The sequence below is a fragment of the Chiloscyllium plagiosum genome, unplaced genomic scaffold (genome assembly GCF_037043375.1).
Source record: "Chiloscyllium plagiosum isolate Xiang-an unplaced genomic scaffold, Cpla_swu_hap1 HiC_scaffold_17, whole genome shotgun sequence".
Classification (NCBI taxonomy): Eukaryota; Metazoa; Chordata; class Chondrichthyes; order Orectolobiformes; family Hemiscylliidae; genus Chiloscyllium; species Chiloscyllium plagiosum.
The window spans coordinates 35,768,967-35,790,505 of NW_028270155.1; the positions used below are offsets into that span (position 1 = coordinate 35,768,967).

General features: G+C 39.7%; 1 protein-coding gene across 5 annotated transcripts in view; it reads right to left on the reverse strand.

The window, feature by feature from the left end:
- banp (BTG3 associated nuclear protein) overlaps window positions 1-21,318 on the reverse strand; it is a 258,865-nt gene extending 237,547 nt beyond the window's left edge. For 4 of the 5 annotated variants that reach the window (XM_087995836.1, XM_043706808.2, XM_087995835.1 and 1 more), the window contains exon 1: window positions 18,518-18,618. The gene's annotated coding sequence lies outside the window, so the exon portion shown is untranslated. Of the gene's footprint in view, window positions 1-18,517; window positions 18,619-21,298 lie in introns of those variants that run through there. The other variant, XM_087995834.1, reaches the window with a different exon arrangement.
- Between the last annotated feature and the right edge of the window lie 221 nt (window positions 21,319-21,539).

Here is a 21,539-nt window from a genome sequence, read left to right on the forward strand (position 1 = left end):
ATTTCAGCAGAGTCGATCTACATTTGTTTGGGAAAAAAGGGACAAATTCACCATGTATTGTGAACACTGGACCAAACAAATAGGATTATACACCAAAGCAAAATACTGTGGATGCTGAAAATCTAAAATGAGGACAGAAAAAAGAAAGTTAAATAAATAATCAGATGGCTTGAACAGCAACTGTGCAGAGACAGAGTTAATCTTCCTGATTGATCTTTCAGAAAACAACAGCATTATATAGCGTTTCATACAAGCTCACTGGAGTGCCACATCCATGTTTTGGCACAGAGGATGGATATTAAGACTACAGAGAGGTGAAAAGAAAGACAGCAATATAATCCCCAGGCCTGAGGATTCTGGAATCTGGGAATTCCCTCCTTAACAACACATTGTGGACCTTTCTTCAGCACATAGACTGCAGAGGTTCAGGAAAACAACTTGCCACCACCTTCTCAAATAGAGACAGCAATAAACATAGGCCAAACCAGCAATGCCCACGTTCCACTAGTGAATTTAAAAAAACAGACATTACATCACACCAATTTCCTGCATTCCATCACCACCACCAACTACCCCCCACCCCACCCCACAACTTTGCACATGATTTCTATCCACAGTTCTCTTGAATTCGTCAAATTGAACCTACCTCAACCACATTTCTATCATACAATAAACATCTCCCTGATTTTAGCAACTTCTGATGGGCTTACGTTATATCTAGCAAACTTACAGAAACTTATATCTGGACAGTCACCAAATTCTGAGACTTTGACTTTCATGAATGCCTTTTGGTCCAAGCAAAGTGCATTCAAATACACAGAAAAACTACTGGGCAGCCCTGAAACAAGCTGGAGTCGAATCATTTATTAGTGATGAACTTTAGGATTCCTACCAAAAACTAACATATAGACTATATCCTCCAATCATCTACAATGAATTCTTAGCATGGTCAATCCATAAAATTATAATAATTTACAGTTTGGCTTATTTGAGCCATTTCATCTGTTAGAAAATGGGTCAGTCCATGTACTCCAGTGTTAAAATGCTTTTTGTTTTGCTGCTTCTTTCAAAACTATTATATGTCCATCATCATACACATTACTAAATTCATTGCTAGCAAACCTCAACCCCGCCCCTCCACTTCCGGCCACCCAATTATCTGTATGCTTGCTTGTTGTCCATTTCTGGTCCCTATTCACTTTCCCACTACCTTATCTACAATTACTTTCTTAAATTTAATCATGTATTATTGCTAACTAAAAATCTAGTTGCAAAATCTACATTAATGTAAAATGAAAATGGCTTGTGCTTCTCATACCTTGAAATTCACATCCATTACCTTGTTGTAATTTCGTTAAAGGCAGACTTCCTATATAGGCCATGCCAACATCCTTCCGTATTTCTTTTAAATCTCACACTTATCATTTATTGCTTCTATGAGCTTATCACACTCCCTATTTCTTATTCCTCCACATTAAAGCGTTGACCTTTCTGAAAGATGGTTGGCAACTCACCTTTGATACTTTTAACACAATTGAATTTTTATCTTCTAAATTTCTAACCACTGATGCCAATAACACTTCTTCAATTAAAAGGATACAAACTGTCTGGTTGTATAAATAAAATTGGAAACAACATGGTGGCAGAGTACGCCAATGCAGCAGAAAATCCTCTGCTCCAACCATTGTTTTCCTCTTCTTTTTTCTCTTTTCTTTAAAAGTTACAAGCTTAAAAAAAACACTAAACTTACTCAGAGGAGAATGGAGGAGGCAATCCCTTCACCGGAGACCAGCGTGGGGAGGTGGGTCCTGGAGGGGAGTCCCAGACTGGAGGCTGGCACAGGGAAGCAAGCTCTGAACCGAAAGCCATTGCACAGAGACAAGGCCCTTGTGGACTGGAGGCAAGGCCTCAAGTTTTAAAACCTGGTGTGGCCTGGGACTTTGGCCCAGTGCGGACTGGAGGCTAGGTGCTGGCACAGACTGGAGGGAAAGGACTAAGTAGAGTACTTTTCCCGTCTTCATTTTTATGCTGGACTTTTATTTATTATTCTTTCAATTTTGAACGATACAGTCATAGAGCGATACAACAGGGAAACTTCAGTCCAGTTTGTCCACGCCAACCAAACATCCTAAATAAAGCTAGTTCCATTTACCAGCATTTGACCCATATCCCTCTAAACCCTTCCTATTCATATACCTATCCTGATGCCTTTTAAACGCTGTAATTGTATCAGTCTCCACCACTTCCTCTGGCAGCTCATTCCACACATGCATCAGCCTCTGCGTGAAAAAGCTGCCCCGTAGGTCCTTTTTATATCTTTCCCCTCTCACCTTAAACCTATGTTCTCTAGTTTTGGACTCCCCTACCCCAGGGAAAAGACCTTGCCAATTTACCCTATCCGTGCCCCTCATTCATTTTTGATACATCAATCACTTTGTAAGATCATTCCTCTGTAACAACTTGTCTGTATCAACCTGTCAGTTTTTTAAACTTTTACTAACGTGGTGACACCTGCAATCTCTACTAATGTATGTAGTGTTACCCCCTCGTGATCTAATATCACTCCAAGTTCAAAGCATTCAAAAAAAATGTAGCTCAGGCTGTAGATGAAGTGTTCACCTGCTCACGGAGCTGGTAAGTTTGTTCGTAGACATTTCATCACCATTCTAGGCAACATCTTCGGTGCACCTCCAGTGAAGCGATGGTATTCAGTCCAGCTTGCTATTTGTGCATCTGGGTGTGCTGGGGTTGGTGGTCTCATTTCCGGTTTTGTTGCTGGTTCTGTTTCTTAGTGGTTGATATATGAAGTCCAACTCTACATTATTGTTAATGGAGTTCCGGGTTGAGTGCCAAGCTTCCAGGAATTCCCATGCATGTCTCTTTGCTTGTCCTAGGGTGGATATGTTGGCCCAGTCAAATTGGTGTCCTTCATTGTCCGTGCGTATAGACACAAGTAATAGCTAGTCATGTCTCTTGGTGGCTAGTTGGTGTTAGTGTACCCTGCTGGCTAATTTTCTTGTTTGCCCTACATAGAGCTTTTGGCAGTCTTTGCATGGTACTTTGAATGTAATGTTGATCCTGTTGGTTGTGGGTATGGGATCCTTCATATTTGTTACTGTGGCAGTTGGTTTGTAGGCTACCATAACATCCCCAGGAGTCAGAGTAGTCTGGTGGTCATTTCTGCTATGTCCTTAATGTATGATATTGTGGCCATTGTGTCCAGACAGGTTGTTTCTTCCTGGTGTGGTCTGTTGTGTAGCTAGTAGCAGACTACGTTTTTAGGTGCCCGTTGTTTCTGAAGACATTGTGTCGGTGCTCTTGGAAGCCTGGCGCTCAACCCAGAACTCCATTAACAAACATGTAGAGTTGGACCCCATATACCAACCACTAAGAAACCAAATCAGCAACAAAACCGGAAGCGACACCACCAACCCCAGCAGGCCCAGACATAAACAGTTAGCAGGACAGAACAAGAATGCTTCACCAGAGGCGCACTGATAATGCTACCGAGAATAGTGACAAAACATCTGTAAACAAACTTACCAACTTAACGAGCAAGTCAACAACTTCATCACCCCAACTGTCCCAAATGATAAACCCAAGTATTTCTTAAACCTATCAACATCCTGTAATCACAAGAACCACTGATGACTCTACAATAACTTTTGCCTAAACAAATGTAAAGCTCAAAACAACTATACAAACTAATATACATAGTCCTGTTACACACCAAACCATGGCTAGCTTTTCAAGCAAAAGGCCTTTATCTTGAACTATTTCACATTTGTTAGCTGAAGTTTACATTACATTAGATCATAAGAATATCCGTGAAACCATAAGCCTTTCTTTTGACCTGGACTATACGGCTATTCTTTCTTACAGAAAGTGCTTTGAAACTAACCCCAATTCAACAAAATATAATTGAAGTCATTTCTTAAAATATGACAAAATAATTGATTGAAAAACATTTAGTTTCACGCACCAATTAAGAACTTCTGAGTTTACAGTGAAATCCTCCAGTTCTCAATTCTGGAATTTTTTTTTTCTACATCTCCCCCGAGCAGTTAATATTACATTTTAAAACACAGTTAACAGATTTCCCCTAAATTTTGTATATGCAAGGAAATATGAACTAAATGTATGCACACTTTTTTAAAAAAATCTTGTTTATGCTGGGTATTGCTGGCCTGGCTCGCAATTATTGGCCATCTCAACTACCTTGAGATAAAATAAACTGTCTTCTTGAGCTGAGCAGTCATTGTAGCTAGTAGTACACCCAAAGTTCTGATAGTTCGAGTTACAAAATTGTACCAAACACCAAGCAAAAGGCAATACATTTCTAAGTTAGCTTGCGGAAAACTTGCAACTTGTGGCATTTACTACCTTTGAAATATGATATAAATAGTTTTACATAGTGGGGTTTGCAGCTTGGAAGATACGATTATACATCTTCTAGAGGATACACACTGTTGCAGGGAGTGTATGTTTAATGGAGTGTATGTTTGATGAGCTGCTTTGTCCTAAATGGTATCAAATTTCTCAAGTATTGTCAGAGCTGCACGCATCCTGGCAAGTGAGGATATTCTATCATACTCCTGACTTGTGCTTTTAGATGGTAGACAGGCATTCGGGAGACAGGAGGGGAGTTACTTACCAGAGAATTCATAGCCTTGCATCTGCTCTTGGAGCCATAATATTTACATAGCTGGTCCAGTTTGGTAATACCATTGACCAGAAACCGAAGAAATTGATTATGGAAGATTCAGCAGTGGTGGATGCCATTGAATCACAAGGGGAGATGGTTAGATTCTCTGAGGTGGTCCTGCCTAAAACTTTTATGAAGATATGTTCTCTAAAATATGAACTGATAAGATATTCTGAAAAGAATAAGGGCACTGGCTACAGCAAACAGTATTGCATTTGAAAAGAACACAGGTTGCTTGAGTGGAATCACCAAGTCTGCAATACTTTCAGCGAGCGTTCACGTGACCAAGTTTGTACATGTAAGATATGTTGGTTTAGAACAGAGGGAATTTGTCAGAGAGAACAACACACGACAAGCCCAACAAGAGGAGACACAATTCTGGATTTAGTTTTGGGAAATGAAGATGGGCAAGTAAGCAAGGTAACAGTGGGCAAGCATACCGGGGATGGTGAGGACAGCTCAGTTAGATTTAGTATTATTTTGGAAAAAGGACAGAGATAAATCCAGAATCAAAGTTTTTAACCAAGGTAGGGCACATCTTACAAAACTGAGAAGTGGTTTGGCTGAGCTGCTAAAGTATATGTTAGTTGTAAATCAATAGGAGGCATTACAAAGTGAGGTGTTTGGGGCACAAAAGAGGATACGTCCCCTCCAAAATAAAAATGGTACTGCCAAATATAGATACCTATGACTGTCAACAAATATACATGGGAAGATTAAACAGATAAAATAGCACATGATAGTAACAGAAAACTTAGTGCAGATAGCTGAGGGGAGTATAGAAATTACTGGATTAAGTTTAAAATAAGAAATAAGGAAATCCAAAAAAAGTTACACTGTACTAGTGAGCACGTGACAATAATTCAATTTATTTCAGAGAGGGTAGAAAAAATATTTGCAAAATAAAGGAAAACCCCAAAAATGTTTTACTAGTATATGAACAGCAAAAAATAGTTAAAGAAAAAGTGGGACTCACTTGTGAACAGAACTTGAGAGAAGATGCAGAGAGTTATGGGAAGATTTTAAATGATTTGTTAATCTCTACATTCACAAAGGAAAAGAATGATGCAGATATTGTAAAACAAGAAGAGCAGTGTGGAAGTGTTAGAGGGATTGGAATCTGTGAAAGTGGATAGGTCACCAAGGCTGGGTGGATTGTTTCCTAGGATGTTGGTGGTGGTCAGTGAGGAAATAGGAGATGCCCTGAGAATTACTTTCCAATTTTTACTAAACACAGATGAAGTGCCAGAGTGGATGAATGCAAATATGCCTCCGTTGTTTAAAAAGGGTACAATGCAAATACCAAACAATTATACTCTTGCTTCTGTACTGGTCAAATTGTTAGAATCAATTCTGAGAGATTAGATAAACTGTCACTTAGAAAGGCATGGAATAGTCAGCATGGCTTTGTTAAGGGAAGGTTATGCATTACAAATTTGATTGAATTCTTTGAGAAAGTGACAAATCTATGGATTTGTCTGCATAGATTTTAATAAGGCATTTGACAAGTTTCCACATGGCAGAGTGGTCAAAAAAAGTAAAAGCACATGGGATATAGTAATGTCTCAAACTGGATCCAAAGTTGGCTTAGTAACAGGAAACAAAGGGTAACGGTTAATGGCTGCCCTTGTAAACGGAAAGCTGCTTCAAGTGGTATCCCACAGGGCACGGTGTTGGGAGCTGTACTCCCCGTTTTATAATTAACAATTTGGACTTAAACAGAGGGAGGTACAATTGGTCAATTTCTGTGTCATCTACAAATTTTCCATGTAATGGACAATGTAGAGGATTACTGTAAGCATCAAAATAATAAATGGGTTGGAGGAGTAGAGAGGCACGTGGCAGATGGAGTTCAATTCTGGTAACTGTGATGCAATACATTTAGGTAGTTCAAACAGTAAAAGGGAATACACAATAAATGCGAATGTACTGAGAGTGTCAGATGAAGTGAGATCTTGGTATGCATGTGCACAGGTCTCTAGGGGTGGCAATACAGGTAAATAAGGTTGTAAAGAAGGTATATGGAATGCTGTCCTTCAATGGCGGAGGTATAGAATGCAAAATAGGGATATAATGATGAAACTGCGTAGGATGATGCTCAGGCCACAACTGGAGTACTGTGTGCCATTCTGGTCATACTACAAGGATGTAAATGTTCTGGACAAAGTACAGAGAAGATTTGCTAGAATGTTGCCAGGGCTGTAGAATTGTTGCTGTGAGGAGAGATTGGGGTTGTTTTCCTTGTTAGAGATGTCTGAGGGGTGACTCAATTGATATATACAAAATTGTGAGGTGTAGAGATGGAGTAGACAACATGAAGAATTTCCTCTTGGCAGAGAATTCTTCTGCTCCTCGGATGCCGCCTAAGCTGCTGTGATTTTCGAGAGCCACACTTTTTGTCTCTGATTCTCTACATCTGCAGCCCTCACTTTCTCCGAGAGAGTTCAAAACCCAGGAGTCATAGATTCAAGGTTAAGTGGCAGAAGAATTAGAGGGGACCTGAGGGAAAGCTTTTTACACAGAGCTCTCCCTGAACCCAGTCTGAAAATTCAAGTAGTAAAATCCAGTTTGGAGAATTCATAATGATAAGTAGAGGGTTCAGTAGCTAGGTAACAGTTAAGATAATACTTCTCGAAAAAATATTCTGCAGTTTTAATTTTTTTTTCTCTAGGCTTGAACATGGTTGCATATATGATATTTTAAGGGTTGTGGATACATATGTATATAAATAAAAAACACATATACCCATGTTAGACCTATTAATAATTTGTACCTTTGCCTAACTAAGAATTTTTTGCAACAGCCAATTCTTTGTTGATCTAAAGAACCTGTCTTACTTGTTTTTAATCACCTCCTTTTACATTCAAACTCCAGTCCTATTCTGGCCCCCACCCACAACTTTCTCCGATATGTCAATGATATCATCGATTGTGCTTCCCTCTCTCACCTGGCATTGGAAAAGTTTATCGACTTCACTTCCAATTTCCACCCCAGCCTCAGTTTCACCTGGTCTACCTCAGACTCCTCCCCCTCCCTTCCTCATCAGTTTCATTTCTAGCAATAGACTGGCCACCAATATCCACTATAAACTCACTGATTCCTAGTTACCTTGACTCTACATCCTCACACCCTGCTTCCTGTAAAGACTATTCCATTTTCCCAGTTCCTCCACCTTGATCGCATCTGCTGTGATAATGCCGGCTTTGATAAGGGAGTCTCCAAAATATCCACCTTCTTCCTCAACTGAGGATTTCCTAGCACTGTTGTTGACAGTACCCTCAATCAGGTGCGACCCATCTCCCACACTTTGGTCCTCACTCCCTCTCTTCTCGCCAGCAGTCATATGGTTCCCCTTGTCCTTACTTACCATCCCACTACCACCCACATCAGCCACCATTTTGGCCACCTCCAGTGAGATGCCACCATCAGACACGGATTATATATTACCTCTCCCTTGTCAGCCTTCTGCAGGGACCATTCCTTCCGGAACACCCTCGTCCATTCTTCCTTCATTCCCAATACCCACCGTAAGGCACATTCCCCTACAACCACAGGTGTAATACTTGCCCTGTTTACTTCCTCCCTTCTCAGTATCCAAGGGCCCAAACATATCTTCCAGGTGAAAAAGCACCTTACCTACACTTCTACTTCTACTGCATTCGCTGTTCTCAATGTAGTGTCCTCTACATTGGGGAAATGAAGTATAGACTGGGTGACCACTACGTTCTGCCTACAAAAAAAAACCCTGAGTTTCCAGTTACCTACCACTTCAAAACCACCTTGGTCCCTGGCCAATCTCTCTCTCAGGCTTGCTGCAGTGCTCCAGTGAAGCTCAGTGCAAGCTCAAAGAACACCACTTCATTTTCTGCTTGGGGACCCTTCTGGATTCAATAGAGTTCAATAACTTAGGGGTTGAACTCTCCCATGTCCTTGCCCCTAAACCCACACACCAGGACTTGTCATCACACAGTCAGTTATTACATACAACCAACCCATTGTTAGCCACTAACAATCCCCATTAATATCTGTTCACCCTCCTAGCCAGATTGTTATCCACTCCTTTCTGTTCAACTTTGGGCTCTATCCCCCACCTATCATTTACTCCTTACCCCCTCCTCCCACCCTATCTTCTGCATATAAACCAACATTTTCTGAGCTACCATCGGTTCGGAGGAAGGATCATCGGACCTGAAACATTAACGTAGATTTCCCTTCATAGATGCAGCCAGATCTGCTGACCTTGTCCATCATTTTCTGTTACAGATTTACAACATCCACACTTTTAGCTTTTAAATTCAAACTTTGTGGTTGCTGACGAGCAGATAAGAATCACGTATTACTTGAATGCATTATCCCGGACCTGTTCCATTACTTTGATGATTATCAAAACTAAACTAATTTGACAGTTATTGACCAGACTGAATTACCTCGCGTTTTAGCATGGACATGCAACACGGTCAGTGTAGATCTGGTGGGCTGAATGGACCTCTTCCTGTGCCGTACTTATCTGGGTTCTATGAAAAATTAACTGTCAATCTTGATTCTCCAACTAGGCAAGTAAATTCTGATTGAATTCCCATGGCAACACACTGACCAAAGACCCCTAGTCTCCATGACTTCTTTCTTTTAATGTAGCAGATGAAACTGATGTACAAAACCATGCTTACAACATTAAACAGCCCTGTATACATATGCAATGCATCACACTGCAATCCTGGTTGATGATCTTATAATGGTTTTCAATGTAACTCATGGCAGAATCTGGATTATTTAATAAATGCTTTCCTTCAGCAAAATCACATCTAAATTATACATTTCTGAGGATGGCAAGCACAGGTTGGTGGAGCACAATCAGCATGCTTCCTATTGTATATGTTCAACTGAGCATGTTGTTTGACATGGTGCATCAGTTAAAGAACATTACAGCACAGTACAGGCCCTTTGGCCCTCGATGTCGCACCGACCTGTGGAACTAATCTGAAGCTCATCTATCCTACACTATTGCATTTTCATCCATATGTTTATCCAATGACCAGTTAAATGCCCTTAAAGTTGGCAGGTCTACTACTACTGCAGGCAGTGTGTTCCATACCCCTACGACTCTGAATAAAGAAACTACCTCTGACATCTGTCCTATACCTATCACCCTTCAGTTTAAAGCTATGTCTCCTCGTGTTAGCCATCACCATCCGACGAAAAAAAGCTCTCACTGTCCACCCTATCTATCCCTCTGATTATCTTAATGTCCCAATTAAGTCACCTCTCAACCGCCTTCTTTCTAACAAAAACAGCCTCAAGTCCCTCAGCTTTTCTTCATAAGGCCTTCCCTCCATACCAGGTAACATCCTAGTCAATCTCCTCTGAACATTTTCCAAAGCTTCCATAAACGTCCTATAGTGCGGTAACCAGAACTGTACATAATAATCCAAGTGCGGCCGCATCAGAATTTTGTACAGCTGCATCATGACTTCATGGCTCCGAAATTCAATCCTTCTACCAATGAAAGCCAACACACCACATGCCTTGTTAACAACCCTAACAACCTGTGTGGCAACTTTCAGAGATCTATGTACATGAACACAGATCTCTCTGATCATCTACACTAGCAAGAATCTTACCATTAGCCCAGCACTCTTTATTCCTATTGCTCCTTCCAAAGTGAACCACCTCAAGCTTTTCCGCCTTAAATACTCCGTTTGCCACCTCTCAGACCAGCTCTGCAAGTCCGTCTGTAACATGCAACATCCTTCAGCACTATCCACACTTCCACCGACCTTAGTGTCATCCGCATATTTACTAACCCATTTTTCTACGCCCTCATCCAGGTCATTTTTATAAATAACAAACAGCAGTGGCCCCAAAACAGGTCCTTGTGGTACGCCACTAGTAATCAAACTCCAGTTTGAACACTTCCCATCAACCACCATCTTGTCTTCTTTCAGATAGCCAATTTCTGATCCAAACCACTAAATCACCTTCAATCGCATGCCTCCGTACTTTGTGCAATAGCCTACCAGGGGGAACCTTATCAAACGCCTTACTGAAATCCATATACACATCAATCATTTCACCCTCATCCACCTATTTGGTCACCATCTCAAAGAACTCAATAAGGTTTGTGAGGCACGATCTACCCTTCACAAAAGTTATTACAATGTACTGCCTACAAACCAATATCCCAGCACTACAAACTCACACTACATTATTCATTTGAGAAGTTGGGAAAGTATCTTTTAAGAACGCTGCTGTCAAACTGTCAGTAGAGCTCTTACTGGATAATAGCAGTGTAAAACAGCTAGCTTCACCTTTTCTTCAAAATGGTTTGAGACACCTTCCCCTTCTCAGGCAATGAAATATACCAGGCAACTCTCAGGATCAAAAGTGGTGGACACAGGCCCTTTCATGTGCACTACACAGCAAGTGACAACTTGATCAGGATTTCTGATCAGACAGGTAGTTTTGAGCAGCCCCAGTTTGACATCAAGCTTACACAATGCGCAGATGTCTAGGGGCCTATTCATAAGTTTGTCAAGAAGATTGATCTTGTAGTGTAGGATTGTAGGATTTCCAATTCATATTGACCAGCCGACATAGGCTTTCAGTACACGGTCATCAAGACTCAAGAGTGTGTTGCTGGAAAAGCACAGCAGGTCAGGCAGCATCTGAGGAGCAGGAGAATTCGTCATTTCGGGCATAAGCCTTTCACCTGGAATGATGAAAGGCTAATGCCCGAAACGTTGATTCTCCCGCTCCTCGGATGCTGCCTGACCTGCTGCACTTTCCCAGCAACACACTCGCTACACTGATCTCCAACATCAGCAGTTCTCAATTTCTCCTAGGTCATCAAGACTGTCATGTAATGTTAAAAGATTAATTGGGAATATCTCTCTGGACATGAATTTAATATTAAAAAGAGTTAAAATTGCACTGGCTGAACATTCCGGAAGTGGGTGGGGAACGACTGTCATGCAGAAATGCGAATTACTCCCACTCCAATTGGACAGTCACTTGCTACTATTCCCCCTATTATCAAATTAAACTATCATTCAGTCTCTTCCATTCAGAAATGCTTTCTCGCCATCCCCTGAAGCTAAGTATAATCACACCTACATTGTCTGGGGGAATCAGTGAGTCAGGAATTCATCTGCATAATAATTCTGCAGGATTAGGGCATTTACATTTACATTATCTCCAAGGATGATCTCATCCTGCCATTGCACCTGTGGTAACATATGACTGTGACTTGGGGTCGTCTTGAGTGGCATGTGACTATGGGGGAGTGGCCAGAGTATCTGGAAGCATTCCCAACTGACCTGTATAAAAGGGGATGGGTTTTCTTTGTTCAGGGCCTCACTTTGACCTGACTTCGCATGCCTGCGAAGAGGTTCAAAGGGAGTCACCTAGCTTGTACAAGCCTTAATAAACTTTAACCATTTGCAGAAGTTAGTGTGTGCAATTGTATCTCATGTGTGAAACCTCGGGAAAAGAACCTAACAGTCAGACTTCTCAATAATACTTTGAAGAATGGGAGCTTCTTTGATTGCTCGATTTCAGTGGTAAACTTGAGCAGAAGGTGGAGTTTATGAAACTGTGTAAAGAAATTCCTTGATGCAGCCAGATTCATTAATTGCAAATGTCATCTACAGTTAAAAATTTGCAAAGATTGAAAAATTAGTGGTCATTCAATTAAAGATCCACTTCTCATGAAAAACATTAACAAGGGTTGGACTGAGAGAGGATCCCATGGCAACACTATTTGGGACAAGCACAGAAAATGCTGGACCAACTCAGCAGGTCAGGCATTATTTATGAAGAGATAAAGAGCTAATATTCAGTCTGGTATTACAACAAAACATCATTTTGTTTCTCTCTCCACAGACAATACCAGCATTCTCTATTTGCTTTAGATTTCCAGCATCTGCAGGAATTTTCCTTTAGCTGTTTGGGCGTACACTGTGTCACTGAAGTTAAATTCAACTGCACAAGTTGCTAAATTAATGAGTTTGATGATAACAATTTCAAATAATGGGTAGCACACATAGATTGCCAAGATGTAGTGCCTTAGTGGAAACGTGCCATGGTGGTTCTTTGAATAGTAGGTTGGTAAATAACATGTCAATGTATTCTTTGGATATTGCTACACTATCATTCTCAATATGTAGGCTTTGTATAATCTTCACAAAGATGAAGAAATACCTTAGTGAATTTGTAAAGCTTATTTAAACGGTTTGTGATAGCTCTTGTAAACATTTGGCTGATTCACATTGTGCATAGCTTGTCAGATAAAATATAGTGACTTCGTATTTAAGCATCTCAGGTAGCCCATACACACATGGATGTGGTGAGCCATGAAGATGAATCCTACCACCATTGCTGATGCTCAAAAAAACACCTCTCCAACTTGCCAAAATGTGGTTCTTGGACCTGGTTCTGTGTAGTGCCAGGTCCTGTAGATATAAATTGGCACCATGACTGAGCACAGTGTTCATTTTATTGATGCAATCCTGTCTTTTGAATATGTGGTACTTGCTCAGCAATAGCCTGTACCATGGTACTCAGTTCAGGTCCTGCCAAAGTCACTCAGTTTTGGGCCTCATTGGTTCCAAATATGGAGAAAGAGCTGAACTCAAGATGAGGTGAGTTGACATTAAAGCTGCATTTGACAAGTACAGTATCAAAAACCTTCACAAAACTGAGATCATTGAAAATTGGGGCCGGATTCTCTGCTGCTTGGAGTCATATTGAGACAATGGAAGACAGTTCTGCTGAAGGTCTCATGGATCAGATCTAACCCCCTTAAAATATATTAAGAAAACAGCCCAGACCCAAAGTTTTTCTTATTTTAAAGGCAAGTATCAAGCATTACATTCCAGATGCGATTCAATTGGTCAAATTACCAGCCTTGAAGCAAAACACACTTGATTCATACACTATAGTTAACAAAAGAAGAAGTTGGAATAATTTAACTCTATTGGAAAAGTTTAATAGAAAAGAGGTTATTTAACTACTGAATAGTAACATCCCTTACACACACCATTGGCAAAGGCAAATTCAATAAAATAGGCTCTCTCATACAATTCTCCAGCCCAGGAGGAAAAAACATCAAAATAAACTTTTGGGGTGGGGGTGGGGGGAGTAAGAGCGCAAGAGGACAAAGAGAGTGAGATGCAGTTGCCAATGAGAATGGTCTAAAAGGAACTAAATCAAAAAGATACTTCAAGGGCAGACCAGAAGAAAACCAGTGTTACTACGGAGAACTAATCCTGGTCTTTCAAAATTGAAGAACTGGCCAATATAAGTTGAATTAAATCTAAGACTTGCAATGTAAATGTTTATTAAGGTTTTCAAGAAGTTTAAAACCTTTGGTTTACTTCCTCACCACAACGCAGGTATTAATCTTAAAACTGGTCTCATCATATTAACCCTTGAGGGCTTTAATTTTTAAAACCACTTTCACCAATAAATAACCTACATTAAACAGTAAATTAGTGTTTGTTTTCTACACTAGAGACAAGGGATTATGAAGTTTCTTACCAAAAAAAATATTAGCACACTAGACTGGTGCTGTCAGCTCAAGCTGAATGGTGTGCACGTTCTCCTCAAGTTAAGGTCCACATGTCGTAATGTCTCTTACCTGATTTTCACAAAGTAGAAGGTGACTACAAAAATACATTTTTCCCCCAAAAGAAAAAAATTGAGACTTCTTAAAATCTTTAGTTATGCTTAGGACGATAGAATCATTCTTGTTGCAACAAATGCCCTTGTGTCATTGGCTATGGAGCAAGGATAACAAACAGTAAAATGACAGTTCCCTAAATATTAAGATCCACATATTGTTTTAAATTCAAAAAAATCTAAGTTTCTGACCACTTTTCATTTTTATTCCCTGCGCCACATATACTGACCTTTTTGTCTTCCGACTCCAATGTTCAGCTGAACATAAGGTCAAGGTACATCACAGCTTTTGGCACTTTGCAGTCTCCAGGATGCAACATTTTCAATATTTCTAGACTATATATGCCCACACTTCCTGCACGTTTTTAAAAAATCATTGAAGGTTCTCATCTTCCGACTTACACCTCCTCTAGATATCTTAATTCAACTTAACTTTTTGCCTTGTATCACCATCCATTTTGTCATTTAATATCTCTTGCTTCGCACATTATCACAGACTTTGCCTGTATCCTATTCCCCCACCCCCACATATCTCAAAAGTTGTTACTCCCAGTTCTGACAGTACATCGTCACTTGGAAATGTTCATCAATTTCCTCCAGCCAGATTCCACAGAGTTTCTGAGTATTACCAACCAGTATTTGATTTTTATTTCAGACCACCAGCATTCACAATATTTTGCTTATGAAAAACATACAACATTCAACAGATTTTTGGTCTTGTATTACTTACATTACAGTTCTACATGGCACATCCCTTGAATGGAAAATGTTTAAATATTTTTAATTCTGTAAATTAATGCGGATTTTTGAAACCAATTCTTTCCAATCAATTTTTTGCACTCAACAAAAATATAAGAAATCCAGATTTTAAACTCTGACTTCGAAGATCTTATCCTAAACATACACACAATTAAAAACAATAAGCAGACAAGTTAACTTCTCCAAATACTCACTATACTGCAATTACATTGAAGTCTATTGCACAAACAGGACATTCAACCAAAATAATCTCCATCAGTTTTATATGGTCTGCACAAGCTTACTCTCACCACTCTTCAACCAATCCCCATCTGCAAATCCTTGGATTCTTTATCCCTCATGGAATTATCAATCTTCACTTTAAATTACAGGAACTTCAAGAAGTGTTTTTTCTTAAGTTCCCCATCTAACTATATTTGCATTTCACTGAATGCAAAATCTGCCATGAAATACTACAATTGGGTGGCATTTCAAATAAATTAAAATTTTACATTAAAATATTCCTTGATGAAGTGGGGCAGATGTATCACTTCTGAAAATGAAAATATCACAAAGAAAACTAGCTTTAAGTTGGAATGTCTACTTCACCTGTAAATCAAGTTAAACTGAATTAATGATTTTTAAAATATGCAGAACCATTTAATAGTTACATCAGCCTTTAATTACCCACTCTCACTAGTATCCTTACACAATGATGAGGAAGGACACCACTTCGACTGGGACAACACATCCATCCTAGGACATTTAAACAGAGACACACACAAGAATTCCTAGAAGCATGGCATTCCAACCAGAACTCCATCAACAAACACACTGACTTGGATCCCATCTACCACCCACCCCCCTGCTAGTTAATTGAGGACTTCAGATATTTGCTCCCTTAAAATAGGACGCTGGTCAATTCTGCTATTTACTGAATGTGATCAATGGTAATCATTTTGATATTTCTTCAGAGCAGTGAATCACCAGAATCAAATATTCTTCATGGATCACTTTCTCTTTCTATACATCTTTACTCCAACAAGAAAATTCTAACCAAAAGCCACAGTGCATACAAAACAGCCTCTTTCAGCTAACCAAAAATAAGCATCCACATTAAGCACAAGCTAAAATTGAACACTGTGGAAGGTCACAAGATCTTCATGCAAAAAATAAAGATAAATTCACCATTGTATTACAAGACCATAGGGAATCTCACTCATTAGAGAAACATGACTGGTTTTGGCTTAACCTGTAGCTCACCACACCTCAGGTAAAGGGAGGTTGAGAAGGAGAGTCCTTCAAGATAACCTTGGCCAGCGTGGGAATTGAACCCATGCTGACAGCATCAGTCTGCATCACACATCAGCCTTCCAACCAATTGAGCTAACCCAATTCTGTTCAAATTCTGTCAAATTTAATGATTTTAAAAAAACATCCTCAAGTGCAAGGGGGTAATTTAATACCAAGATTCCAATAACAAGTGAATGTCTTTTTAAACACCAAAAAGAAATTTGAGTTGCACTCCTCACATCAATTGGTTATGCTCTTGATGGCCAGTTTCAATAAACCAGCAAAATAAAAGCTAGAACATGCACTTCCAAATGATAATAGGAAAAGATAAACTATTTCCACTGGTTGGGGATTCTAGAATCAGGGACATAGACTGAGAATCAGGGCCAGACCATTTAGGAGAGATGTTAGTACCAAAAGCACTTCTTTCTACATGAAAAGGGTCTGAGAGTTTTGGAACTCCTTCCACAAACAGCAGTGAATGTTGGATTTATTGGACATTTTAAATGAGATAGATAAACTTTAGCTAAGCAATGGCATTAAGGAATGTGGACCAAATGCAGGTAAATAGAGTTCAGCTACAGATCTGACCTCAACTCATTGAATGGTGGAACAGGCTTGAGGGACTTTCTTCCTATGTTCATTCAAGAACAATTCCCATCATCGTGTAGACTAATTTAATCTATTTTATCAGACATCCTGAAATATTTCGCAAAGAAACATTAAAAATGAGGGAATTAGGGGAAGCACAAATCTAAATCCATTCCTTCCAGGTAGCGATGTTTGTGCAGGCTTCTACATTAGTACATCGAAAGCCATCAGATCGTATTATGCAGACTTTTTCTCCCCCATTAATTTTGTCCAATTCCCCACGCATTACCGACAGAATTTGCACGCAATGTTATACCTACTCAGCGTCAGATTCTACTAGCTGGATGATATGAATACAAACTCGTGAAAATAAGGCCTTAACCTGCAAGCATGATTTTAAAAATCGTTGAATAATCTCACCTGTTGACAATTTGCGAGTTTTTGTTGGGAAATATAATGGATTTATCTAACTTCCCTTCCATTTTCATGAAGTTACAACAATCCTGTAATTACGTACAGACTATTCTTTACGCCAAAGCAGAGAAGCTCTGCACGATCACTTGGTACAATATTGCAAATATTTGGCAGGAACAGTCTCCCCTCTAAAATCCCCAGCAATATTGACATACGTTTTTCAGTGTAAGATTCTAATGTACTATCTACACCGAAATTGTAGCAGTGTCAAACAGGTACTTTGGAGTACCCAACTGTAATGTTGCAAAGTGATAACCGTTTTTAGTTACAACTACTCAGTCGACAAATACAAAATTCGGCATCAAGAATGATTCTTCAATTTTGTATACCTGAATGGCATATTAAATTTGCACTATTAATCCAAACAGTTACGGGTGAAAACATACCAAATTATCCTAACAGCGTTTGAAATTCGCTGAATTGATTTGGCACCAAAAGCCTCAAGGAATTATAGCCAAACCTCCTATTAACTAGGCCTAGAGGCGGGAAAGTATCTTATTTAAATCATTGATGAATTTTTGTCCTTCAATTTAATTTCGAAAAGCAATTTCATGTGTGAAAAAAGGGAGATATATGAATTTTCCGAAATTCGAGTAGAATCTGCGCTGCTGAGAAAAGTGAAACATTCACACACGTTAGTTATTAAAGACCAAACTCACTTTAAGTACAAGCGTTTTAAATTTGATGTACTTCTCTCCCCCCTCCGCAGTACAATAAATAAAACACACGAGTCTAAATATTGTTAACTCCAGCATGTTTACTTAAATAAAGAAATATTAGACAATGAACATCTGAACACTCAAGTGGCGCTGACCCTGGCCAGACTACCATCCAGAAATATAACCACCCATCTCGATATAGACACCAAATAAACGAGAATTAAAAGTCAGTCAGGTCTACTGTAGGCCTCTCCACCTCACGATCCGACTGATATGTAAAATGTGTAATCGGCGTATTGCAACCATTTCGCTGCAAAACGAATGCGAGCGGAACCAGACAAGAATTTACAAACGAGAGTCGGGATATCGCGGTGGTTATTACCGTTCAGTTCTCGTTTCTTGTTTGTTAAAATCCGATAATGGCGTCCTTCCTCGCGAGAGAATCCCTCCGACACAGCAAACGGCCGTGTGGGGAATACAAAATGGCGGCGGTGAAGCGCGCGGGTGGATCAACTGCTGCCTCGCGCAGCCGTTCTCCCCATACTCCCGGTGGTTCAATAAGCACCACCGGTAACGGGGAGGAGGGGCGACAAATAACCAGTCCCTAACCAAAACTACACTTTTAATCCCCAAATTTTTTAACAGTATCTTATTTTTAAATTTCACGTGGAAAATACGGTTTTTTTACTTGTCAGCTCTCAATCTCTGCAAATTTATAAACTGGCACCTGGAAAACAACAGGAGGGTCAGAAAATATCCGCGCTAATAACAAAAAGGAGGTCTGGATTCCAGTTGACACACTCAAAGGTTGAAAATTGAGTTTATTTTTTAAACAGTTGGTTATGAGCGTTGGTTTTAATCGCGCATTGTGTTCGCAACTTCTCGATAAAGAGGACGCAAGTAAGACAGCAATACCATTTAAAATGAGTATTAAAACCAAATCCGGTATTTTTCATTTATAAAATCTTCGCATTCTCTCCGTTAAGAGTCTGAAAAGTAGCAAACCAGAATTTTGATCAGAAACAGGTTTGTTTTTGCTGAGTTGATTTTTTTTCTGGAGTTCGATTGGAAAGAAGTTGCTTTTGTATTTTGCTGCTTGCAGATGAATACTATCACCCACTTTTTGTGTTCATTTATCATTTCGGAGTTGGACAGCAACATTCTTGCATTTTAAATTACTGCATACCTAGTACATTTGAAAAATAATTCGTACACTGGTTTGCTATACACGTGTATAAGATATGCTTCGACCTCTGGCGTCAAAGTATGCAAATAGGGACTAACAATTTTCAGATCAATGGCCAGATATTCGTTTTTGCAGCATCAGTTGGAGTTGCATGTGGAAACGTTGTGGAATCACCGACTTTGGGAATTGTCCAGGAAATTCCTCAGCGACTGATTTCCTCTGAAGTCTCCATTTAAATCAAGGAATGGGGAGCTAATAGTTACCAAGAAATGCGAGATAAATATCTGGTCTATTTTTGTCAACTATTAAACTGAAACCCTCCACCCCTAATTTACCAGCAGTGAGCCCAATTACATCTCCCCAGATCCCATGCCACTGGAACCAACTCCCTCCACCCAGAACCCTCCTGAGACCTGAACCTCTCTTGTTACCCATAGGGCCAACAGCCCAACCCCTCATGCAGCCACTTAGGAGCCAAGATCTGACAAACACCCCATACAATCCTCTTTTTTTTTCCCCCTCTGGCCTAACTTACTCCCATCGCCCTACCCTCTTTGCTGAACCACTATGAGCACCTCTCCCTGCTGCACCACATATCTCCTGCTTTTTCCAATGTATCCTAAACAGGAAATCACCTGGCACTGTGCCCAGTGTGTGCCCTCACACCCAACTGATGTGGCACCTTACCAACTCCCTGCCTATTGGCACTTGCTAATCTGACACCCTACCCTTACACACTTCTCAACTTGCACCCTAATTTCACATTTACCTTGAATTCTAAGTATTTCACAGGGACTGTCAAAGTGACTGCTGCTGAACATTTAAATCACAGATATAACATTTACTGTTGTGAAAACAAGAATGTGTTTTTCCATCCCTTGACAAATGTGCAATACAGCAACACAGCTGCAGTAATGTACACTCAGCATTACAAGAGGATCTGTGATCAAATTCTCCTACCATGAAATGTGGAGCTCTTTCAGACTGCAAAATCCTGAGATCATGACCCCTTGTTCTCCTTATTCTGAACACCACCTCTGCCCAATCTGCCAAGGAAAATACCTTTCCTGCACCCAGTCTGCTCAGCCCGATCAGAGTTTTATATGTTTTAATGAGATGAAATCCCCATGTAATTTTCTAAACTTTAGTGAATATAGGCCTAGTCAATCCTACCTCATTTAATAGTCCTGCCATCCCAGGAATCAGTCTAGTGAAACTTTAACTTATGGCAAGTTCATCTTTACTTAGATAAGGTATCCAGAACTACCAAGTGTGATCTCCCCACAGCTGTCTACAGCTACAGTAAGAAATTCTTGCTACCGCACTAAAACCCTCTTGCAATAAAAGCCAATGTTCCAATTGTCTTCCTAATTGCTTGTTGCATCTGTATGCTCACTTTCAGTGACTGGTGTACAAGGACAGCCAGAGTCCTACTGTACATCAACATTTCCTAATCTATCACACTTAAATAGTACCATGCAATTCTGTGTTTTTCCTAACCAAGTACTAACTTCATATGTATCCACATTATACTGCATCTACTATACATTTGCTCATTCAAGTTATTTAAATCACCTTGAAGATTCTTTACATCCTCCTCACCATTTCCACTGTCACATAGTTTTGTGTCATCCATAAATTTCATTTCCCCCATCCAAATTGTTGATATTCATTGTGAATAACTGGGGCTCAATAACTGATCCCTGGAAGCGGTGACCCTGCTGTACCTGATTAGTTCGCGCCTGCCTTGCTGAAAAAGATATTGCTAATCTCTGTTTCTTGTCAACTAACCAATTATCAATCCATACCAGTATATTACTGCACTGTCCGATGTGTTTTGATTTGCATTAACTTTCTATTTGGCCTTTATCAAAGGCTTTATGTAAGTTAAATCCTCAAATAAATTCCAGTACATTTGTTAATTTTGTGAAATCCATTGATATTTCTGTTGCATTCTTTATAGAATCCAGCACTTACCATGTTATTGATATGAAGTTAACTGGTTTGTAATTCCCTTTTTCTTCCTTCCTTCCTTCCTTTGCAGGATTACAACCAACATATCAACTGTCTCCATGGCCACTTCCTTTAGTACCCTAGAATATAGATTATCAGGCAGTGAAGATTTATTAGGTTTCAGTCACATTAATTTGTCTTGTTTTTACTAAAACTAATCTTCTTCAATTTCTTCCCAATAGACCCTTGCTTCTCTGCATTTATG